The sequence below is a fragment of the Nannospalax galili genome, unplaced genomic scaffold, assembly GCF_000622305.1.
Source record: "Nannospalax galili isolate Female #2095 unplaced genomic scaffold, S.galili_v1.0 scaffold606, whole genome shotgun sequence".
In the NCBI taxonomy this organism is placed as follows: domain Eukaryota; kingdom Metazoa; phylum Chordata; class Mammalia; order Rodentia; family Spalacidae; genus Nannospalax; species Nannospalax galili.
The window spans coordinates 3,307,790-3,334,383 of record NW_008355477.1 but is presented as its reverse complement, the minus strand read 5'-3'; the positions used below and the strand labels follow the sequence as shown (position 1 = coordinate 3,334,383).

General features: G+C 36.7%; 1 protein-coding gene across 3 annotated transcripts in view; it reads right to left on the bottom strand.

Moving 5' to 3' along the window:
- Arhgap6 (Rho GTPase activating protein 6) overlaps window positions 1-26,594 on the bottom strand; it is a 563,361-nt gene that overhangs the window by 94,688 nt on the left and 442,079 nt on the right. The window contains exon 1 of one of the 3 annotated variants that reach the window (XM_029555998.1): window positions 5,247-5,265. The exons of the other annotated variants lie outside the window; for them this stretch is intronic. The gene's annotated coding sequence lies outside the window, so the exon portion shown is untranslated. Of the gene's footprint in view, window positions 1-5,246; window positions 5,266-26,594 lie in introns of those variants that run through there. 3 annotated transcript variants of the gene reach the window in all.

The window sequence follows — 26,594 nt, the reverse complement described above, 5'->3', positions numbered from 1 at the left end:
ATCCTTAAAATTTCAATGCTGAAAGAACTCTCAATTCTGGGAGATAACCAATGCAGTTACTATAATGCAAGATCATCATCCATAGAGTTAGACCCTATCTTTAAAACTGTTTAAGATTATTATTTCACATGAAGCTGATAAATATGTAATTTCATTTTCATTATTTCAAAAATAGTCTTTTATTTTATGATACACGGTAGCATTTAATCCAGATTGAGATTTATTTTGTCATGCATTGTTCTAAGGATTATATGGACACTAAGTCATTTTATTGTTGAGAAAAGAGTTCTAAGAAGTAAGTTACAATATTATTTCCATACTACAGACAAGAAAAAGAGAGGCTCCAAGATCTGAAACAATTTACTCAAAGATTGACAACTTTTAATACAGCTATGGTCCCAACTCCTATGAATCTTACAAATTATTGGAAGACGAAGTCACAGCCCATAGTCAGCACTAGTAGAAGCTGTTTTGTAAGTGTTCAGTGATATATAGACAGTGATTAAATAAGAACAAGTCCTGTAGGGCAGAGTGGTCTGTTAAATTAACTATTATTGTTGTTTTTTCATAGTGAAAAGCAGAAAAAGGAGATTTATTCAGCGTCGCCACATTGGGAAGAGGGACAAAGTGACCCAGCACCACACCCCTGCCCCCTGCACCTGCAAGTCCATTCTTGAGGCCCCAACATGAAGATATTTTCAAACACATATATTGTCAGGTCAATGAATGTCTCATAAGAAAGTGATCACTTCTTTAAGTGAATAATCTCAGTCTCAAGAAACAATGTCTTATCAAATTCACAGTCTAAGAGTGGAACCAAATGTACCTTTGAAAGGAAATGCAGAAATAATGGAAAAATTGAATATTTGGTTCTTTTTGAAAATGCACTGAAGCCAGGAAAACAATGGGCGAATATAAGGAATCCTCACTAAGATTTAAATATTGGCCCTTTAAGTAGACCCAAGAAGAAGCCAAAAAGCCCTCCGAAGAGCTTTGGGAATAAACACCAGGAGGCAATTAAAAGGTACAATCTGTGGAAGAGTTTTGGTAATCAGGAAAAAAGGCTGAGAATACAACAGTCGTTTTTAAAATATTCTTTACCCTTCATAGCTAAGGATGCCAAGAACAACTCCCAGCCTCAGGATTCAGGCATTGGCATCCTTCTACCTTCTAAGCTTTTCTTCATTGCTTCTGGTTAGAACACTGGTGATATTTCACACATTTAAGAGAAAGTACTGTGGAACCTCTCCGCTCAGAACTTTTTGAGGGAATACACTTCTGATTATAGCACTCACACTTTGGCTTAAAGCACTTTGACGTCGTGTTTCCTTTCACTTCAGGGCAAAGTCGAAATTCCTCAGCGGGATATTCACTGCAATGCATGTTTACTTAAATAGAATGAAACCAAATAGTCACTACATAACAGTGACTAATAATAATCACGATAGTAGAAATGCACAAACATATTAAATGCTTGCAATTGATATATGTCACAAATTCCTTCATCGCCACAATTGCACCATACAGAGGAAGTGATAGAAGCCCCCAAACAAAGTGCACAAGGAGGGAAAGACTGGCAGTTCACAAAGTCTTTAGCCTGTCATTCATGGGCATTCCATTAGACTGCACTTTGCAGTCTCCTGTGTGGTTAATGGTAACCATATGTGTGGGCTCTTGCCAGTGGAATGTGGGAGGAAGTAATAAGCTGTATTTCGAGCCCTGATCCATAAAAATCTGGGCAGTCCTCAAAGGCAAATGTGCTGCTCCCAGGTATGGACCACACCATGCAGAATTCATGTCTACTGTACTCCTTTGCCCTTCAGTCCCAGGCAACCCTGAGATTTTCTTTAATCACCCAAGCATGATAGAAGGTAGTGTGGAGGCAATTCTGAGCATAAGACTTAGGAAGTACTGACAATTTCTGCTTTTGCTTTCTTAAGGACCATGACTCTCCACAGCATAAATCTAATTATGATGTTACAGAGATTGTCTATAGATAGTTGTGAAGAGGCCACATGGAGACCAGCAAAGGTTTACTTGTCCCAATGTTTTAGGTAAATCCAGCCCTAGCCAATCTCACAAATGAATGAAGTCTTCTGAGTGAGCATTGTCAAGGCCAGAAGAACTGTCTAGTTGAACTCAGCACAGGTTACAGGGTCAGTAGTGGTTCTTCTAATCCATTACGTTTTGGAGTGGTTGCTTTGTTGCACATCCGTACCGAGGCAACATCTTGTATTGAGGATGGTAGAACTACAGAAAGAACTATGCTGGGTCTTTAAATCTATTCTTGGAACATACCTGTCCCAGTAACCAGTAACTATGATTCCTTTCACAGCTGGAATGAAAACCAAATTTGAATTCTGGAATCTGGAGATATATCAGATAGAGTAATATCTCATGTCTTCGTATGTCCTTACAAATAGCAGATTTGAACAGTCTGAATCGGGAGCCCTCTTGCATTGTTCCCAAGGAACGATGGGGTGACTCATTCTTTTTTGTTCCATGTTTTCACAGAGAGAGGAGAGGAGGTGACCAACTGGATAGTAAAATAAAAAGTACTTTTTATATATTGCTTTGCAGGCCATGTAAGAAGTCCTTCACGACAGAGAAGATAAATACATTTTGGCATCCTTCAGGTTTTAAATACTGCAAATCATTAGAAGTAGGTAATGCTTTTACTTTTCAGAACTAGGACTAAATCAAAAAATGATATGGTGAAATTTAATTTAGTTCACAACCCCTGATCAAGCTTTGGTTGTTCTGATCACCCTGTTTTGTAAGCAGCACTGAGTCGCCACTTAGATCTGAGTAATTTTAAAACTATATATCAAAAGTGTAAATTGTGAAGGACATTTTGGTTCATTTACTATTTTAAAAAGCTCGGTGAAAAGATCAAGATCACGCCTTTGACTTCAGTTATCAAACTCTTTGAATTGCTGAAAACCTCCAGAGGCTTGATGACCAGCAAAAGGACAGGAGGAATTTGCTCTGATTGATGCCACTTGATTCCTTAGCTGTGGATCTTTATCCGCTTCCCCTTCCAGGCATCCTGACCTTGATCCTATTTCTAGTATCCTCCTGTGGCTCTTGTGACCTATCTGCAGGAAGAATAATGTTTAAATACTTCAGACACAAAATCTGCTACTAAAGCAAATCTATTCAATCATGAGTCTGAACATCAAAATCACAATAAAGAACAATTAACATTTAGTCAATATTTACTATCTTCGTGAATTCTCTACAGTCTAGGGTGCAGGTAATATGACCATCCCTATTTTGAAGACAATATAAAAGACACAAAGGAAGCTTAAATAGCTTGCCTGAAGTCATAGGAGGTTGGGATTCAAACTTAGTTATCTGCTTCCAAATGCAATGGATATAATCCCTAGGCTCCATAGGACCCTGCCAGTCTATGGGACAAAAACATCCATGGACTGACAGGTTGGTGCTTTTGTTAAGGAAAAATAAGCAGTCATTAAATTTTGCCTTATTTTACCGAGTCACTTGTTTATTTATTAATTTTAATCCTGGGGAATGGAACCCAGGGTGTCACACATGTTAGGCAAGCACAGTCTCAGCCCCAAGACAGGCAATTTAGGAAACCTCCTGCATGTTAGATCTTTTACAAGTAAATTTGTGGAAGGAGTTTAACACTGTCAAAATGGTATTTTAGGAAAGATGTGAGACAGATCCTGGGAGGAAGGAAACACCGAAGTCTGTGACATAAGTCAGGAAAGGAGGAAGTCCTAGGTATGGCAATGACTGACAAGAAGCAAACACAGGTAATGGCCAAGCAAGCAGACCTAGGGATGCTTTCTTCGTAAGAAGACACTCTCCAAATAAATTTGGATCCGAGAAAAATCAGGTCCATATTATACTTGGAGAAATACCTTGAAAATAATTTATTTTATCAGTTTCTGGTCACAAGCAATTCAAAATCAGCAGCGATTATTGTACCACTTCATTTGCAACGGAGAAAGATAATGTATTCATTTTCAGTCAAAGGATAGTAGTTAATTCATTAAATCCTGTACTGGTAGAGTCAATGAACAAGTAAGCTATTTGAACTTTAAGTATATGCAGCCCCTCATCAAAACTGGGGAAAATCAAACTCTAAAAATATTCTCAGAAGAATCTCCACACAAAATTAGTTGCCACAAATTGTGACATATTTTAGAAAGGAGTGACAAATGTCCATTTCGTCTTATGTATCTCAAAGGGTGTACCTAAAACCTGTCATTCCCTCCATGTTCACACAGAGAACACTGGATACGATACTACTGGTTCTGACAAGCTGCAGAGAATGACATTTCTGAAGCAGTTGCTTTTCCTGACCCCTGCTTCCACAATGCATTAGAAAACACTGCATTAGAAAACTGGATGCTACAGTTTCTCATGAAAACGATGTTCAATGAAAGAGTGTTCGTTATGAGTGCAGGATCATGTAAACTCTCTGCAGGGGAAAGCACTTGTTCCAACACAGGAAGGCTCACTGCTCATCAAACAATATTTGGAAAAAGATTATCTAAAAGATATAGGGATGCTGAAATAATGGTACTCCAAACTGGAGAACCCAACCCCAAAGCAGATATTTACAAATCAACAGGAAACAAAATAAGCTTGAAGGATAGTTGGCCATCATATTTGGGAGACAGAAAAGTCTATACTCAAAATTTGCAGGCAAAATAAAATAGGCAAACACCAAAAATAGTGAAAGCGATACTTTCTACTTTTTTCCTTGTAATGTCAATTTGACAATACTTTGCTTCATCAACTACACTTAGTGCTTTGCAAAAAGTCTCTTTCTTCCAACAACTTTCTCCTATAATGAGAATAGTAAATAATGTCTTCAAAACTAGATGAGATTTAATGAACTTATTACATTAAGGAGTGAATTATGAATATTATCAAATAACAGGAACTTCAGTGAGTCCTAATTTGTTGCCTAAAATGTGAGCTGTGGACAACAAGCCTCTTAGTTTCAATTTAAGATCATATCTCTTATTAAACTCTCTTAGTAAATTATTTACAATTATCAGAAAGTTAAACATTTTATTTGAAGAAAAGAACGGCAGTGCATGCATTTTCAGACAAAGGCTGATAGTTAACTCATCTAAACTTTCACTTGTAGAGCAAATAAACAATTAATTCATTGACATTTTCATGTATGTAGAGAAGGCACTTTAGCTATTCTCTCCCACAACCCTCTATTATCTCACTCTTACTTCTACCAAACTCTTCCCTACCTGTTCCTTTACCAGATTCATCACTTGGTTTTTCTGTGTGATCGATTCAGTTTAATCAACGTCATCTATGTGACCATTACATTGAGACCATCTTATCCATTGGAGCTTGGTGGGGATCATCAGTGGTATACAACTGAAGGCAATGTCTTCCATGTCTTCCGGTTGTTGAGGGGCTCAGTCTTGTGTGACCCAGTGTAGATACCTGCAGTTATTAAGAGTTTGTAATTGCAATGGCTATGTATGACCTAACAGATATTTCCTAACCCTTTTCCCTATCTTTAGGCTCATGCCTACATCTCCATGCCCTATGCTCCAGAATAGTGTGACCCAATATCCCTTACTATGTTTATGGATATATTTGTTTTATCTACTGTGTGACAAGGTGGCCACTAGCCACTCATTGGAGTTGAGCACTTGAGATGTAGCTGGTGAAAATAAATAACTAAATTTTATATTGCATTTAAACTTAACTGTTTTTTTAATTCAAATAGCTACAAATGGCTTGTGGCTACAGTGTTGGACAGCATAAATATAGGTCAAATCCACTAGATTCCTTGATTTGAGTCTGGGCAATAAAAGTTATACAAATCTCTCTTCTAATGGGAAGTCCAGATTGAGGATTGTAAAGGCTTGGAACTCGTTATACTATTGGTGGAAGGAAATTCATTGGACTTTTTCTGGGAAGTGTAGCATCTCCAGATTTCATTAAACATCTCTCTGAACTTTGGCTTCTTGCTTTCTGGCCTCTGCTCTTGCCTCCTCTCACTTGATGGATGAGCTATCTCTCTATCCCTTCACTGATCCTGGCAGATTTCTCCCATGCCAAAGGCATAATGTGACCTCACTTTGAACTTAAAGCCCAGATTCTCTTTTATCTCTTTCACAGGCAGCAGAAATAATCTAATAATGTTACTGGTTAAGAAAAATCCCCGAACATATACTCATAATTTAAATTTCTTTTTGACATATTCAGGCACAAGCAAAATGCTGTAAGATGCAGGCTATTTCTAACAGTATCACAGTTAAGCAGCTGCCATATAATCTATTCCTTTGAACTCTTTTTGTTTCTTAAACCACGCTGTGGTTGGTCAAACACAGGGTCTTGCACATGCTAAGCAAGCACTCTATCACTGAGCTATATCTCAGTGCTCATCTGTGCCTTTTGTGGCTGTTACTTGAAAATGGGACACATTGGGATCACACTGCTTACAAAGAAGGATCTGCGGCCCCACGCCTGAGTTTGAATTTCAGCTCAGTCCTTTCCTACTCCCCATTCTAAGTGTCAGTTACCTGCCAAATAAGATGGAGATACAGATAGAAAAACACACATAAAATGCATGATAAATGAAGAAATGAAGTGAGCCGCACACTTGCCCCGGCCCAAAATTTTATGTCCCCCCCCACAATATTTTTGGTAATCAAGGCAGATATCAGGTATCCGCAAATTGTTCTGGAAGAAAGTCATAGAATCCACAAAAGCAATGTACAATCAAGTGATTGGTGTGACTATATAAGGACCACTAAAAATCATAAGAAAAAAACAAATTACATGCTAATCTGATTTGCAAAATGTACTGAACTTGCTTGTTTTAATGTCTTGATTTTTACTGGCTTCCATACCACAAGTTAATATGATAAAGAAATTTATACCATATGAAAATAAATGTCATTTTATTTATTAGAAATAGTAAGACTCAAGATGATGAGATGGCTCAGTGGGTAAAGGTATTTCCTGCCAAGCCTAATGATTTGAGTTTGATTTCTGGGGCCTGCATGTTGGAAGGAGAGAACTAATTCTCTCTGAAATCCACAAGTGTGCTTGTGGCATGCACAAGCACTTATACACAAATAAATAAACGAAAATTTTAAAATAAAAAAGGTAAGACTTAGAATCCAGAAGTCAGCATCAGGTTCAATATTTAGGCATACAATCAACTTATTGACCTAATGGTAATTCCAAATGTTGCCACCTAACCTGTCCCCATGACTACGACTGATTGGTGCATGTGTACATATTCTTTATATTGACTGTTGCTGCTTTCTTCCTTGGTAATGATTCATCCAAGGGTAGAATTTTTCATGTCAGAAACTATAACATAACAAGCCATTGCTGCCATGAGAGTTCGAAGTCAACACAACTATTCATAGTACATGGTGAGGATTGCTCATCAGTGACTCACCTCAAGGATAAAATAAGTTGAGAGCTATGTTTACTTCTAAGAGATTGAGATTTGGGAGGGGGAATATAACAAGCATTTTTGTTTTTTGGACAAGATATGTATTCAGTATTTTTCCAAGACCTTACTGTGTATTCAATAATTTGGTCATTAGATTATCTTACAAGATGAACTCTATTAATAGTTTTCTTTTATAGATGAAGAAATCAAGGCACAACAAAATCAAGAAACTTTTTCCAGGGCAGATTGCATAAGGCATGGCTCAATTCACATGAAGGGAACTTATGCCAGAGTTTGTCAGCTTAGCCACTATTCTGTGCTGGCTCTCCAAACTTTTCTCCCCTACTCAGCAAAATACTTCAGAATGAGGCCTTGCATAGACTGCGCTAGAATTAAAGGCCTGCACCACCACACCTGGCCCCTGCCTATAATTGTTAATTGAATGTTTCTCAGGCTTGACATATTGGATGTGACGGCCTTCACCAAGCTAGAATTAGGGAGAATTGATGCCTTAGTCTGTTGTCAGTGGTTTATCAGGAATAGTCAGACATTTGTTCATGTTACCCTAGGAGAAGTCACACTATAGTTCCCATATAGGGACATCACAAATAAAACAGAACAGATCATCAATTGTGCAAGTGAGCAATACTATCTGAAATACAATCATATATTTCCTATAGAAGCTATAAAGAATGCCTTAAAACATGGCCAATGAAATCTGTGTTTGTTAAACAAAAGGCGAAGCTCATTCTTTTAAGGTTTCAACTAACCTAGACACTTGTCATATATAGATGAATACTTGAGATGTCTCACTGAGGGAGGGAAGTGGAGGGTTGGGGATGTTTAAAAATCAGTTCTTTTCCAAGAAGATTCTAACGTCATAGGTCTCCCCACCGTGTAACCATCACCCTTGCTCTCATCTTTCAAATGTTTTCTACTAACTTGATTCTTATTAAACACAGGAAAACTGGCTCTCCTAAGTTGTGCTTTCACTTCCTGGATAGAATACAGATTACCAAAAGACAGAAACAGTGCTCAGAAGAGGACAGCCCTTACATTTTGTACTTTTGTGTATTTGATGGTTGAAAGACAGATCGGGGGAGAACAGCAATTGTACATCTATACAGAAAGCTATTTGTCCCTATTACTCAGAAACAAGACCAGTAGGGGATATTTATACCAAGGACATTTGCTTTAAAGTAGCTAAAACCACTTCCAGTAAAAAATGAAAAAAACAAATCGCACTTCCCAGCTTTTACTATTAAGTGGCACACATGTAAAAGGGGAAATTGAAAAGAGAGAAACCAATTTGCAGAGTAACACCAAAGGCCAGGTAAGACATAAAAACAAACCATCTGCACTTACTGGCGCAGATCTAATTTTTTATGTTGCTGTTTTCCAGGGATGTTTACTTCTCAATATGCTATTTTTAAAATAATAAATTAAAACGTGTTTCACAGAGTTCCATAAGCATTTCTGAAAATGAAAAATATGAAAATAAAGTTTCCTCCAAGCAATAAAACACATTGAAATGTATGTTTTTAAACACAAATGGCTGTAAAAATAATATAATATGGGAACTTGGGCAAGTTATAAAGCAGTTTCTTGGGTCAAAACTTAACTACTTTAAAATATGGAATTTTACTGTTTTGTTACTTATATTTAAAGATATTTACAAGCAACATCAATTCTGGAACCTGTTCATCCATCTTTAAAAAAATTCATATTCATTAGCAGTCAATTCTTATACCTCTCTCATTCCAGCCCTTGAAAATCATTAATGTATGTTTGGTCTCTTTGTATTTTCCCAATTTGGCATTGAATATAAGTGGAATAAAACAATATGCAGCCCAGTTACGACTCACTTCTTTAAAATACCATGTTTTTGAGATTCATCAGTATTGTTGTATATGTCACTACATCATTCATTCCTATGGTGGGGTAATATGGATAGATCACATCTTGTTTATCAGTTCATCAGTTGATGAGCATTTCAACTGTTTTCATTCTTGAGCTACTATCAATAAAGCATCTTGGAACACACACGTAGAAACTTTTATTTGAACACATTTTCAGTTCTCTTGGTTTGTATCTGTTAGTGGACTGTTTGGATCATATCATAACTACACAGTGAAAAACAAAACAATAGTAATGAGAAAATCCATGTTTTGTCTCATATGTATTGGCCACTAGAGCTCTTGCTAAACTGTGATAATGAATAAAACCATCCAGTTTCTTTCATGAATGGCTTGAAAATTGTAAAGATTACTAGTGTTCATTTCTTTAGAAATTGACCCACATATTGACTATACCAAAAAAGCAGGTAAACTGTTTTATGTTTATATTTTAATGCCAATAACTTGTTCATAGCCAGTGTTGAAATTTTGTATGTTAAAATACATTTCAGATCTAGCTCCTTTCAGTAAGATATTATTTCCTATATCAGGAGATAAGCTAAAAATACAGTGATGCATAGAATGGTTCAATAGCCTTATTTTAATTACTCTTGTCTTCTTTAACTATTGCTTTTTGAATGATGAAAAATAGAAGAATACACTATCACTTACAAGATAGTCATTCATACAGTAAGAGCTGATAGGAGCAGAATCAAATAAACAGGGAAGATAGTCACTGGAGTATCTTTCTGGCTCTGTGGAATATCATCAGTGTTGACAAATGGAAAAAAAAACAATGAGACAGAGTGTGGAATAATGACCCTCCACAGATGTCCATGCCTGGATTCCTACCTAGGGATACATTGCCTTGCATGGCAAAAGGGACTTTGCAGATGTGATTAAGTTAGCAACCATGACATGTGGAGAACACATGACATGACCTAGATGGATTCACTGTAACCACATAAGCCCTTAAATAGATCTTTTTCCTTCAGAATTCAGAGAGGAAGACCTGATTACTGAAAAAGGGCCAGAGAGGTGCAACATTGCTGATCTTGAAGATGAAAGAAATAGTACATGAGTCGGGACCTGGAGGTTCCAAAAGCTACAAACAGTACTTGGTGTCCTGGTGTTTGCCCTTATGAAAGTTAGACCTCTAGTGGGAGAATAGGGTATCAGGTAAGCTGATACTCTGTTCAACCCAACCCAAAAACGAACTCCTAAAGGGCAATATTTTCCATTGGAAAATAATGTAGTTTCTTTAGCACTTTTTTTAAAAATGAGTTTGACCAACTATTGAAAGTTTACAAATTTCATATTAGAAAGACTAATGCGATTAAATATTTTCCCACAATGGTTGAGAATCTTCCACAAAAAGTGTAATGTTACTACTGAACACCATTCTCCACAAATTCTTGTTTCCAGACATACTAATATGAGGAACAAAATATGCATGTGACCAAGTGTCATTGTTTACCTTTTTAGCAGTTAAATAGCGCTTTTTCATATTCCCCACTGTGTATTCTAACAGCTCTGAGCACGTTGTCTTTTGGATATTTTCAGACACACATTTTCAAAATCATTTTTCTCAAATACACGAGTATATTTTCACTCCTCAGCCTTTTAATAATAACAGTAAAGACTACAACAAATAAAGCTAACATTTTTGAATACTCATTTTATGCTAGATTATCCTAAGTGCTTCACGGTAAGAATCTCATATAATTTATTCATTCAGCAACTGATTGAACTAAGAATTACTATTAACGTCTGGATTTTACAGAGAATCCAACTGAACCACAGAGTTTAAGTACTTTACCCAAAGCCACACAGGTAATGGAATCAGAATCTCATAGTCTGATTTGGAATCAGGGACTTCCATGAGTACTCACCAAGTAGTCATCAACAGAATGATTCTGTCTCCAGGGAGATATCTGGCAATGCCTGGAGGTATTTTTAGTTGTAACAACTAAGAGGGGAAGTGCTGCTGACATTGACTAGATTGAGGCCAAGGATAAGGGGAAACATCCTATAATACAAAGGACATCCCTAACGCAATGATCCCATCCTAAATATCAGTAGTTTTCCAAGGTTAGGAAACATTGTTGCAGCTTCATTTGGGTGTTCTGAATGGGCCATTAAACTTTTATTTTTGAAAATTCTGTGCATATATAATTAAATATGATCATATTTACACCCCATCTCTCCTCTAACTAGTCTCCTATTCCTCTCAACACACCTCCCTCTCAACTTCATGTACTTTAAAAAAATAATCCAGTAAATGTAACTAGTGTGGCCTATATGTATATGGGTGTGGGACATCCAGTACTAAGTGGGAAACCTATTAGTGGCCATGTCCTCTCTCTCCACCAGCAACTATACACTGTCACTAGCTCCTCAGGAAGGCATGGAACCTGGATATCATCTCCTCTATTTTTGCCAGAATTTTGGCTGGCTTGATCTTATATAGATCTTGTGGAGGTAATCAGAGCTGCTGTGGAAGTAACTCAGCTGCTGTGAGTTCGTGATTGTGTTAGACATGTCATGTTCAGAAGACAGCATTTCAAAGATCCCCTCCCTATTCTTCAGCTCTTACATTCTTTTTTTTAAACTTTTACAAAAACTTTATTGAGAATTTCATACATGCATATAAGTTTTGATCAAAGCCATGCCCAATCCCTCCCCTCCAACATTCCCCCCTCTGAAGAGATAACCCTAAAATCTTTTAAGGATTAGATACAAGCTCCCAAATACTTCCTGCATTTTTGGCCTTTGGAACAGAGTATGTTGCTAAGAGGCCCAAGGACATTTTGACTTTTAGCCAAGAAACTGGCTACATTTCTTTGGGGTCATCTTACCCTAATTGTCTAGCCAATTCCTACCTCCTGTTCTTATCACGTCATTCTCTGAAGAGGTTACCCAAATTGCTAGTAGGGTATAGGGACACAGACCACTCTGGCTTCTTCCATGCTGAACAGGGACGCAGGGTGAGGCAATTGGAGTACCCCTTCAGTGAGTCTATCTAAAAGAATCCCTTACATTCTTTCTACCTCTTCTTCCATAATATTCCCTGGGCCTTGGGGGTGATGGGGTTAGTATAGATGTCCCTATTAGGCCTGAACACTCAGTTTGTTATACTCAACACTTTGACCACTTATGCATCTTTCTATTGACTACTGCCCACTGCAAAAAAGAAACTTTTCTGAACAAGATTGAGAACTGCTCAGATCTATAAGTATAAGCATAAATATTTAGAAGGCAATTTTACCACATGACCATTTAGGAAAATAATAGCAGGTCCATCACAGCAATAACTGACTTCTGGTACCAATTTCTATTCTAGTTTAGCTTTCTATTACTGTGATAATATTTTGGTTCTAGTTACTTTCTATTGCTGTCATAAAACTCTGACTAAAACCAGCTTGCGGAGGAAAGTGTTTATTTTGCCTTATAGCTTAAAGTTCATTATGGAAAGGAGTTGGGGCAGGAGGAGCTCAGTGCAGAAACCTGGATGCAGGAACTGAAGGATAGATGATGGAGGAATGCTGCTTACCGCCTTGCTCATCTGGTCTGTACACAGCCTGCTTTTTTTTATACAAACCAGGTCCATCTGTCTGGGGATGGCACTACCTTCAGTGGGCTGGGCCCTTCCACAGTACTCAAAAATCAAGAAACATGTCTCACAGACCAATCTGATAGAGAAAGTTCCCCAAGTGAGGTTCTCTCTTCTGTGGAGTGTCAAGTGGCTGGTGGATGTATGCTAAGTAGCAGTATAGCTGGTTCTAGTTCTAGTTTTTGAGAGACCTCAAGACTGACTTCTAAAGTAGCTATTCTAGTTTATACTTCCAGACACAGGGTATAAGAAGCCCCTCTTCACTATATCCATGCCAGCATTTGTTGTTATTTGTATTCCTGATGATGGCCATTCTGACTAGAATGAGATGAAATCTCAGAGAGGATTTAATTTGTGTTTCCCTGATGACAAAGGATATTGAGAACTTTTTAAAGTGTTTCCTAACCATTTGCATTTATTCTTTTGAGAGTTTTCTGCCCAGTTCCATATCCCTGAGTGGGCCATTTTGTGATAAGACATGATTCTTGTTTCCTAGTTAGAAAGCACCACCTCTAGTTGAGAAGTGAGGTTATCTCTACCTGATGTGGAGAATAAGAACTGTAAGATCTGTTTGATGCATAGTCTCACAGCATAAGCGTGTTCAAAAGTTTAAGTTGTGGCCAGGGAGATTGCTCAGTGTTAAAGGCGCTTGCTGCCAAGCTGGATGACTCAGGGCCCACATGGTGTGAGGAAAGGATCAATTCACACGTTTTAATTTGACCTCCAAATATGTGCCACGGTACAAATGAACGTGCTTGCATAGGCACACACACACTAATTAATTAATTAATTAATGTAAAATTAAATTTTAAGCTGGAAGTCTCATGCTATGCCCTGGTATCCTGTAATATTAGGTCATTTTTGTCTTTCTGGACACTTGAGAAAGGTACTAAATAGTTCACTAGAGAGTGTCTGAAAAGGTCCATAAAGAAGATTTTTTACTAGCCTTGCCTGGTACTTCAGAGGGCACACAGCAGCACCTATGTCACACATCATTTCAAGGACAAAGGACAATGGGCAACATAAATTGCTGGAGCTGCAGGCCTATCTTAAAAGTCAATATTTTCAGGGAGCAGTTCTATGTTTACTCAAAATGTTAATTGGGTACTACCTCAGCCTCCCAGGTCCTGGATTTATAGGTATATGCCACCAAAATGTATCAGTTACAACAATGCAAATTATAGGAATATTTATAAAGTGTGCAAGATACATTCACACAGGTATTAACTTCAGGATGGCTCAGCAAGTCAAAGTGCTTACTTGCTGTGCAGGCCTGACATCCTGAGTTAGATCCCAAGAACCCACAGTAAAAGGAGAGAACTGACTCTGAAAAGTCGTCCTCTGACTTCCACACATGCACTGCAGCACACATGTGCCCACATTTACATATGCACTTCATAAACACACACAAGCATACAATAATAATAATAATAAATGAAATAAAAATTAAGAAAAAAGCAAGATAGTAGCTTCAATAACATCTTTGATAATAAAAATATCAACACTAGGCTAAGCATGGTAGTACATACCTATAATTCCAGCACTTGGAAGACAGAAACATAAACATCACAACATCAAGGCCAGACTGGGATACCTAGTGAGATCTTGCCAAAAAAACCACTAAAGTCAATAGAAGTGTGTGCACATAGTCACCACAAAATGTGTGGGAATGTTCAAAGTACCATTATTCACAATAACCCCAAACTCTAAACTTGCAAAATGTCCATCAAAGTACAATGGATAAATTGTGGTTTATTCACATAATGGAAAACAACATGGCAATGGGAAAAAAAAAACTCTGACCACCTAAACCAATACAAATGAATCCCACAGATATCACATTGACACAAATAGAGCATATGGTATGAGCCCAATACTATGAAGTCCAGAAGTAGGCAGCATCAGTCTTATAGCATGAAAAGATTTCCACACAGCCCTCTAGGTCTAAGATTGATTCTTCATTTGGCACATATGGATTCACTCTGTAGAAACCATTAAGTTGTAAACTTATGGAATGTCTGTACTTTATTAGAGGTATATTATATTCTGCCAACGTACACGTTATAAATAACCATATCTTATTTTAGTTACATATTAAAATAAAGAACAACAACCTAAGTGTCTATCAAGGGGCAATCAGCTAAGTTAAATTGTGGGATAACTATTCAATGCAATTCTGGACAGCAACGAAGGTAAAAAGTAGCTCCTGCTATATAAGCTTGAAGAGATGTCAACTATCTATAAAATTAGCAAATTTGCACAACATTATAAGGTGTCTATTATAATTTCCCAGGATGATCTGGGATTACATTCTCAAAAGGTCAATAGTGGCTGCTGCTTTGACATGAGGTTCTTAGATACTTTGACTTTCTGCTTAATACTATGAATCGTTGAGCTCTATATACAAGCATGCATTATGTTTGTACTGAGAAGAAAAGCATACAAAAGTTAAGATGAACAAAAAATATCCTAAGTTTGAGTTTCTTATTGTCTCATTTGTGAAGATTTGGGGTTTTGATGGATGGAGGAAATGATAATGGAATAAACACAGTGCCTTGGCTTCAGAGATGCTAAGTGAACCCAGGGATGAAGGTCACATTGGTTTGTTGCTGGCACTCTTAACAATTGATTCAAATTAGCACTTGTTTGCTCCACATTCAAATTCGGTTGTGGTGTGGTCACCACAAACAGGATTCTTGGCCACACAAAAATATGTCTACATAATGGCAAAACAATGGGATTTGTTTGATTAAATGAACCAAACCATATACTAAGAGAGGGGGGAATCAAAACAGCTCCACTCAAAGTAACCCACTCAGATGGGTGGTTCACAAAATGAACCAACTCACTGAATGAACATGTGAGCAGCTTCATGTGGACTCTGTGAGAAATCCAATTTGAAACAAAATACTTCTGAATAAACTGAGAGGCCATGAAAAACATACTTTACCCATCACCAGTAAATGCTTTCTGAGTGTTCTCTGTGGATTTGCCCTGTAATAAAGGACTGTGGGTATGAAACTACATTTATAATCATCAATGACATTGTGTTGAGAGTTCTCAATTTCATCCATGGCACTGAATAAAAATTTACTTCGAAAAAAAAATAACCATTGATTTGGGCAAAGTTGGTGAAACTATATGAAGTCAAGTTTTGACAGACAAATAGAACAACTTTTTCATTAGGTAGAACAAGTTTCCTTTTATGGATCTTAACTCTGGCTGTGCACTGTATTCAACTGAAACAAAATCTCCAAAAATAGCACCTAGCTATCAATAGTTTTCAAACCTCCGCTGGATATTGAAAAGCACAATAGCAGTCGAGACCTTTGCTTAATCCAATTAAATAAGAAACTAGGTGGAATGAGATCTTCAAATCTCCCCAAATGGCTCCTCAGTGTGATGTACTTTGAAACTTCACTGCTTCTAAATTATACTAGGAATTAAGTAGAATGTAGTCCTGTAAGAAGTCCTCTGTAGAGTCCCAGTGCTGCCCACCTCTCCCTCTTTGTCCAGTATTGTTAGATATTCTACCATTTGTCATGCAAATTAAATATGGATGCTATTTTACTTAAAATAGGGTTATATTCTTCTACACACATAACATGAAATCATCATAAATTGGAACATTTAATACACATAACCTATAAAACATCATAGCCTACCCTACCTTAAACATATTTTGAACAGTTATATTACCTACAATTGGATTAAATCATCTAACACAAAACCCATTGTATAGAAAGTGTTAAATATCTCATGCAATTTGATGAACTGTCTTAAATGTGAAAAATATATCAGTTGTTTGGGTTTATTTTCACACCATTGTAACATTGAAGAAGTATACATTGAAACATCATAAGTCAAAGATAATATATATCCATATAATCATGTGATCTATTTATATTATTTCATAATCCTCACAATTCTATGCACAATACATCATTTTTCCCATTTTACATATGAGACAAAAAAGCTTGGCACTATTTAGTGGCAAAATCTTTGTTTCACAAAGAATAAAGTCAAGATTCCTGAGCCTGTGTATTCACATAGTGCTTATACACTTGAAAGAATTTTATCTGCCAAAGAATGCCCAAAGAAGACCGCTCATGAGAACGATTCTCTTAAAGAAAGCATAAATGTAAGATAGAGTGTGTTGTAGTCTACGTGAAAGGCTAAGATCTGATGGCCAACTGCTAACAATTTTACAGGACAATTTCTAATTGATAGGACCTTGGTTTCTCTATGACATAAATTTTGAGGAGAAAAACGAAGGTCTGTGTGATAAGCAGTACAATGGCCCCCGCAAAGAGGTCAACATCCCAATGCTCAAAACATGTGAATAGGGTTTGCTACATGGCAAGGGGCAATTATAGTTGCAGATGGAAATAAAGTTGCTGGGGCTGGAAAGATAGGGAGAGATGGCTTAGTGGTTAAGAGCACGGGCTGCTCTTGCAGAAGACCCAGGTTTGATTCCCAGCACCCACATGACAGCTAACAACCATGTGTAACTCCAGATCCAGGCAATCTGGTGCCCTCTTCTGACTTCTGTGAGCACTGCATAACACTTACCTATATGCAGGCAATACACTCATACACATAAAATTGAGTTCCAGGACAGCTGGGGCTACAGGGAGACCCTGTCTCAAAAAGACCAAAAAAAAAAAAAAAAAAAAGAGAAAATAATAAATAATAAAATTTTAAAGAAAGTTGCTAAGATGATGGCATGAAAATACAATGTCCTGAATTATGTACATGGAACCTCTAGACATAAAACATTAGTTAGCCCAGCAAAATATATCCACACTTCTTACCTTAAGGTCTATAAGATAACTGTGTCATTTTAAGTCACTAAGTTTGTGGCCATCTGTTAGAGCAGCAATAGGAAAATACGACAATATGATTTGCTTCTGACCCATTTGAAGAGGAAAATGGAAAATGGATGAAAGAGAAATTGAGTCTTGGTAGTTTTTGCCTAAGCAGCATATCTGTATTTCCAACTCTTGGTGGCTTCCTCAGATCTACTGAATAAGAACCTGCTTTTTAAAAATATCTCTGAGGTATGATCTCTAACACGTCCCAGATTCTGTTCATTCTCAGATATAAACATTCCATTCACCAGGCTGACAAGAAGTTCCTTTTTAAAAATTATTATGCAAATTTATTAGTTTCCCTGTTTATAACAGGACTTCAGAGATTTTAATTTTTTGGAAGTTTCTTTTTAAAAAATATTTTATTTATTATTTTTATGTGTATGTGTGTATTGCCTGCATGTAGGTAAGTGCACACATGTCGTGCGATGCCTGCGGGAGTCAGAAGAGGCTGTGAGAGCCCCTGGAACTGGAGTTACAGACAGTTCTTAGCTGCCATGTGGGTTCTGAGATTTGAACCCGGGTCTTTTGCAAGAACAGTTAGTGCTCTTAACCACTGAGCCATCTCTCCAGCCCCTGGACGTTTCTTAAAAGACAGATTGCTGGCCCGAGTCCTAAGCTTTGGACTCAGGCAGGACCCCGAAATGCATTTTTAACATGTTCCAAGGTGATATTGATGCTACTGGCTCAGGGACCACACTTTAAGACCTATTGCTCTAGATAACACTATTGAACCTTTTAAGAGAAATGGAAGTGATAGATATCAACAAAGTAAAACCCATCACAACTGAAATTTAATTAAGAGGTGATGTTCTGTGTACAGTCTGTATTTTAGACATTCCGTTCATGGAAAGGACACCACATAGACCCAGGGTTTGTAGCACACTTGTTGGGAAAAAGTCATCACATCTGTAGAACACATAATAATCAAATCCATAAATGTACCTCCCTAATACCTTAAAGGACTTTATTCATATGTGTCCTTATTCCTCCTTGTAAGGCACACTAGGCTGTGAGTATTCACATAGCCCACATCTTCTAAAGAACCTGAAGCACTTGGGATCTGAGTAAGGTTTTTCAGTCTCAGCACTACTGAGATTTGAGGTTAGATCACTGTTTATTTGAGGGCCTGTGTATTATTGGATATCTAAGTGTCTCTGACTTCTCTCCACTTCATTATAGCAGCACCCTTTTCTAACTTCCAACTGTGACAGTCAAAAATGCCTCCAAATATGATAAGATAACTCTTGACGGATAAAACCAAATCTCACGCATCCTTTTGCTCTTCAAGATGTGTTTATAGACCACAGAATAATTTTAAAGCTAACTGAAATGAAACATTGGTATGGCTGTAGCATAGAAAAGTCCAATTCTAAATTTATAGACGTTTTTCAGTTAGTGATACTATTGTTTCTGTCCTATTTTATAATGAAGATAAAGACTGCTGGCATTTATTATTATTTTATTCTTTATATGCTAAATTAGACATAAAATTAATTAATTTAAAACTTTATTACATTTTAATTTAATATTTCATTTTTATGTAGTGGGGGAGGGCATGCATGTCGCAGCCTGTGTGTGGAGGTCAGAGTACAGCTTCGGGAAATCAATTTTCTCTTTCACTATGTGGGTCCTAGGGACAGAACTCCATTCCTCAGGTTTGGCCAGGGACATCACCCTCACCAGTCCTAATTTATTTGTTTTAATTGGTTTGTTTGTTTGTTTGTTTGTTTGTTTGTGTGTGTGTGTTCCTGTTTATAACTTTTTGGAAAATTAGGTTTATTATTTGCGAATTACACACACGCACAGCAATGTGATCACATTTAGCCCTCACCAACTCCCAGGCTGCTACACCCAACAACTCCCCTAGTTTTCCAGTAAACTGAAAAGTGGTTGATTTTATCGACTGGGTGTTTTTTGAACAATATCTTCATTTAAATAACTCATATATCTTTCCATTCCTTTCTTCGTGGAACAGTATATCTTGACCCATTATTCTCTAAAATGAATGGGAACTTTGGAACACAAAGGAGGAAAGTGAAGTTTCAAGGATCCTGAGATAGTGGTTTCTCTGAACAGCATCGGGGGCCAGATCCCTAGTCCATTTTATACAATCTTATTCTGAGCTCAGTTCACGGATACCTTAGTCCTGTGCTTCTTTACTCAGGAAAAAATTTGTCTCTGTTAGACATGTGCCATGTCTGGAGGCAGTTTTACATTGTCACACTTTGGTGGTGGTGAGATTGCTAGTGGCCTATAGAGAGATGAGGCCAGAAATGCTGCTCAACATTTCACAACGAAGAAATGGATAACACCAAATGCCAAGTGTATGAGAGGTTTTCAGAGATGTGCTTTCTAACCACTTATTGTATGACTGTGTATGAAATATTCAGAGCAGGCAAATTCATAGGCAGAAATTAAAATGATGATCATCTAGGGCTCAGGAGTGAAGGCAAGAAGTGAATGCTGATGGTTGTTTCCAGATAGAGAATATAGTGGAAAATTAGATGAGGATGATAGTTAGAAACTTTGCAAAGATACTAAGAATGCATTAGAAACCAATTCAATCACACATTCTAAGGAAAATTCTATGGAATATAAAGTACATACCTATAAATTTATTAAAATCCTTTTATCCATGTTTCATTTTCTGTTTGTTATTATAAACAGGAATTAATTTTATTAGGTACTTTTCAATAGCTCCAGGTGATTCTGGACAATAATCTCTGACAACACATTTTGTATACAACCCCCCTCTATCTCATAAAAGAGTCATTAATTAGGTTCTTTGCTTAATTTTAAAATTTTATTTTATGTGTATCAATGTTTGGATTGCATGTACCTAAGTGCATCCTTGTAGCCAATGCCTGAAGAGGTCAGGAGAGGGTATCAGATCCCCTGGAACCGGAGTTATGGTTAGTTGTTAGCTACCAAGTGGGTGATGGGAATCAAACTCATGTCCTCTGCAAGAGTAGCCAGTGCTCTTGAATGCTGAGCTATCTCTCCAGCCCTAGGTTCTTTTTTTAAAAAAAAAATCATCACTATCCAGCTATTTCCATATTCTATAACTGGATCTGGGGTCCTGAGATAAGCAAAAGTGTATGCTACATCATTTTCTATCCAAGAACAACAGAAGAAAACCCTATATATTAAAAACATGAGACTGATAATTTCTAGCCTTTTGGCTGGTGAGCTATTTCCTTTGCTTCACTAAATTTTCTCCATTTCCCCCTCCACCAATTACTAAAATTGTTACTCTAGAACAAGGCCTAGTGGTACATGCTTTTAGTCCAAGCACTTGAGAGGGAAAGACAGGAGACTATTTCGGTCTGTATATCAAGTTCCAGACTGGCCTGAGCCACACAGTAAAAACCCATCTAAGATAACAAAGAAAAATTGCCACTCAATATTGGAAATCACATTTAAGACTGAATAACATTAGTGATCCTTTAGGTTTTCCCATTTTCCAGGCAAATTAAGGACTAAAGTATATTATTGATCCATGCCGCCTGCCAAGTTCAGGTGGCATGGATCAATAATAGCCAAAGTACAGTTATGATCTATCCTGTCCTCTGCCAAAGATCAAGACCCCTCTACCCTCAGCATACTGCTTTTCTTTAAAAACTGTCCCCCCCCCGGTGTGTGTGTGTGTGTGTGTGTGTGTGTGTGTGTGTGTGTGTGTGTGTATGTTGAGCACTAGAAGTAAAACTTGTTTTGGTGTATTTTGTCCAGTCCAATAAATGGAAATAAAATGCTTGTCTTTACATTACTGTGTTACCTCTCCTAACGCAGATACAACATTTTCACGCCCGACAGTTACCAGTTAATTATAACTCAAACAACACACCATCCATCTGCATATAATTTCCATTATTGAAAGTTGCTCCACCAGATATTTAGCAAATGCTTGCAGACTTTCCAAATTACAAGCTCTATGAACTCTTTCCGTGGATGCTTATATTATTAAGAGATTATCTACTTGTGATCTAAAAGGCTTTTCTCACTTTAAAAAATACTGTTTTTGTTTGTTTTGTTTAAAATTTTATATTCAACTTGTTCCCCACTCAGAAGGAACATTAAATAAATGAAGACCCTACCATTTACCCACAACTCTGGCTGAACATGAATGAAAAATATGTCCTCCAAACTTCTTACATTTCTCTCTGATTTCTTGAATTCATGGCTTGTTTTAAAGGAGGAACTGAAATCCTGGATACGCAGAGACTGTGCAGAAATGAATTTCCTAGATGAAAACTGTTGGTGATTTGGTGAATATCTGCTAAGTTAAGCAAGGGACAGAAAGAAGGGGGGAAGAAATGGAGTGATTTAGAGAAAGGAGACATTTCCTATTCATCCCACCTAAATTACTGCAGCATTTACCTATGAATAATTCACAATTTCCATATTTCCACAATATCATGGATAATTTTGGCATTTTCATCAATTAATCATCTAACACCTACTTCACATAAGTAATTTTTTTCTGAGTTATAAAATGTTTCATGAGGAAGTATAAGACACAATACCTTCCAAGGGTTGCAGTGGGGCAAAAGTACCAATGAATATCAGAATCAATAAGTGGTGACAGGTGTAAATTGTGACGAAGGTAGGACTCCAATTGCAATTCAAAAAACCCAATCCTAGAGAATAGTTTCTTTCTTTCTTTTTCTTTCTTTCTTTCTTTCTTTCTTTCTTTCTTTCTTTCTTTCTTTCTTTCTTTCTAGTACTTTCTTATGAGTGAATGTCTACAGACAAAACATTTAAAAGCTGATTTGGTCCCAGATACCTAAAAATACCCTTGAAATTATTCTAGAACATTGGCTAATCCCTGGTCTGTATTAATAGAAGACTCAAGAACTGAGGTACTATACAGGTGAAAAGAAAGGTTTATAGTATTCCTGATCCCCTCTTCTCTAGTGATCACCCTCATAAGTCAAAAGGTGCTAGGCCTCAGGCAGTAAGTCACAACACAGAACTCCCAGACATTAATACAAACACGCTTCCAGAAGTCAGTTTAATGCCACAAAACTGACAGTCTTGAGCATTCCTCATAGGTGAGCCCCTGTAAGTAGGCCATTCCAGGTGAGAGTGTTCCTTTACATGCAGTTGACACATATCTCTAATGAGCTTAGGCCTTTGGCTTCTCAGCAAAACATAAATTAGAAATATCAAATTAGAAGGGAAAAGTTGCTAGCATAAGCTTTCTGGGAACAGCAAACTGTGATGGCTCCAATCAAAGAAAGGAATAACAATTTTGCAAAAATTGGCAAAAGAACTTTATATTTACATTATATTTCAGAAGGGCATTTATTCATTATCACATTAGAGAACAGTTTTTAGAAATATTAATAAATTCACATATCATTTGTTCTCTATTATAGGAATAACAGTCTGTAGTTGATATCTATTCAACACACACACACACATATTTGGGGTGAATACATAAGTAAATAAGAACACATTTTGGGACCATTTCATTTCACTTGTCCCAGAGATATTGCCATAAGGAAACCATTTTATGCTTAAGATTCAGTTTAAAATGTGGATTTTTAATTAATTATTTTTATTTTATCATTTTAAAATCATTTATTTATTTTTATTTGTGTGAGTGTTTTGATTGCTGGTCTGGTTACTTGTATGTGTGTACTGTCCAGAAAAGTCAGAGGGGGCGGCATAAGCACCATGTGGGACTGGAAATTGATCCTGAGTCCTCTGAAAGAACAACAAATGCTTTTAACCCCTGAGCCACCTCTTCAGCCCCATGATTTTTTTTTTAAAGAAGAAAATTTCTATTTCAAAGTGCAAGAAAAACAAGGATATTCTGGAGATATTATAACCTCTATTTAACAAAATAAGTTATTGATCTAGCAATGCCAATCTTCTAAAGTCAACTTAGACATAAATGAAACAACTGCTTATAGGGAAAAAAATCAGATGAAATTTTTTTTCTGAGACATTCAATATCTTTTATATTTTACTAACATACATTAAGTATACATATTGTTGGAGTATAGTATGATATTTGAATGCTAGAACACAGTATACACTGATCAAATCAGGATAATAAGCCCTTCCGTCTCCTAGTAATGTCTTCATGTTTGTGGCCTCTGAGCTCCTCTCTTCAAGACCATAAACTATATGGTAGTGTAATGTGAACTATAACCATCCCAGTATGCCATGAAACAACAGAACTTATTTCTTCTAATTGTGTTTTCATACCTGCTTTTCACACCCCAACCCTGCCTTTCCCAGAATCTAGAAATCATTATTCTAAATTCAGATCAACTTTTACAGTTTCCACATATGAAAGAGAACATAGAGGATTTGGGTTTCTGTATTTGACTTATTTCCCTTAACATAATGTCCTTTAGTTCTATCCTCATTTTCCCCCTGTAAATTATAAGATTTCATTCTTCCTTATGAATTAATAAAACATCATTTTATACATGAACATTTTCTTTGTCCATTCTTCTGTTGATGAGTATCTATGCCGACTCTGTGTCTTAGCTATTTAAAAGAGCTCTACAATTAACCTGGGAGTATAGATCTCTCTTTGACATACTGCTTTTACTTTCTTTGCATATATACCCAGATATTGACTATCTGGATCATACTGATGGCCTCTTTTTAGTGTTTGGAAGAACCTCAATGCTGTGTTCCACAGTAGCTAGGATTGGAAATTTCTATCCTCAGCCAAAATTTCTTTTTTTTTCTTTTTTTCATCCCTGACAGCCTTTGATACTTCTTGTCTTTTTGGGAATAGCCATTCTAAATAAAACGGCATCTCATCTCTGTATTTTCCTGATATCTAATGACACTGAGCATTTTTCATATATTTGCTGATCATTTGTTTTTCCCCAAAAGTTTATTCTGATTATTTTCCATTTCTAATTGAACTTGGTATTTTTCAAATAGGATCTTACACTGTAGTCCAAGCTGTCCTGGAACTCATTGTGTAGACCAGGCTATACACAAACAGTGAAGATACTCTAGCCTGAGTTTGTGCAATACTGGGAATGTGAGTTACCAAGCTTGATGGTACTTGGCAAATTTTAAACTATATAAATGGTAGCTAAATTATTGTAACAGATTTCAGGCAAAGAGATCCATACTTTAATATCCATTAACTCAAGACACACAGTAGAGGAAACAAGTGGAAAATATATTATTTCTAAGAAATTAGATATCAAAGACTGATGAACTGCTGTCCATGGTAAATGTACAGTGACTTATCTCCAGTGCCAGAAGATAAGTGCCATAATAAGAACATATCTGTTGCTCATTGTGACCAATCTTGAAAGGTTAAAAAACAGTAATGAAATAAATTTTTCTGATGCTCTAATGCCAAAAGTAATTTTTCTATTAATAGGAATCAGCTACAGCTTTGTAGGAGAAAAAGATGTCCTAAATTCTTTCAGGCATTCATTCATGTAATTCAACAAAATGGGTCAAAAGACTGGAAGAATAGATTATTTATATTTTCCTTATTCTCCTTCAGTACTGTGTTGTACACCTCTGCCAAATGTCCAAAATCTATTTCTCAACTTCCTTCAGAGACAATCCTTTTGCCTCAGATCTATGATTCAGCAGTTAACTTATTCATCAATTAGTGCAAGCCTTGGGCATATTTTGGTTCTTAAAGCCATATTTATGTTTATTTTATGTATACATTTACCCTATTACAACCTTCTACTTCCTACTCTCTCTCCCTGACTGAAAGATCATTTCCAAAGACCATCTTAGCTCTTAAATCATGTTATATATTATTTATCATTAGCATTCTTCAAACATTTCCCATTTTTCTTGTAATGAGAGTAGAGTGGACAATAATCAACTTTGAACGTCCCTATATTTTGCTCCAATCCATTTTTCACAGTAATCTTGTTAGGCAGATTGTACTATTTTTCCCATATTACACAGGCCCGCCAAGTATTTTCACAATGTTCCCTCAATCTGTGCTGAATTTAGACTCAGGAGTAATGTGGCCTAAGTTCTGTCTCATCATGATCACTATGAATTGCATACTTTTACAACCAATTTATCCTTGTATTTTATTTTGCCAATTTAACAAATGCATAAAATATGTATATTTGTAAAAACTTCATAAATATTGTTTAAGTATTTAAAAGACCCAATTATAACACCAATTGTATCGGGGTATATATTGAGCATTTCCCATAGAGATCTAGTGCTGATGAAAGAAAGCCCTATCAGTTACCTCCTGCCACTATTTACAGTTGTGTTTCTTATATGATCAGATTATAAAATAGAGAAAAATAACACATGTTTTATTAAGGAAGAGGGGTGAAAAGACATAAATTTAATAGCTAAATCATAAGTCCTCTTGCAGATCAAATGGACTGGGTTAACGTATAAGCAAAGGGGCTGCTAATGGGGACAATGCTAGTAAAGAGACATTTAATAGAGTCTGAACAAGAGAGGGGAGTTTCAACTTGCAATATGAGAAACTGGACTTGGTGGGGACTAAAAAAGACCAGAGAAAAGCCAAGTGGCTTTACAGGGGAACCAGGGCAATACCTCCTGTGATACATGTTTGTAAAGATTCAAGTGGACTTCCAAGTGCATTTTCTGGCATGCGAAATGTGTTTACTTTGTCCCTCTGATTATCAGAGTAAGTGCTGTTGCTGTAATAACCTTGAAGTCACAGTTGCTTCCATAGCATGTGGGTTTCTGGTGGACATCAGACTGGAGATAAAGTACGTAGGGGACAAAGAGAATAGCTTTAATAGAAGTTTAGAAAGAACACTGGTGACTGTGAAATTATGAGAAAG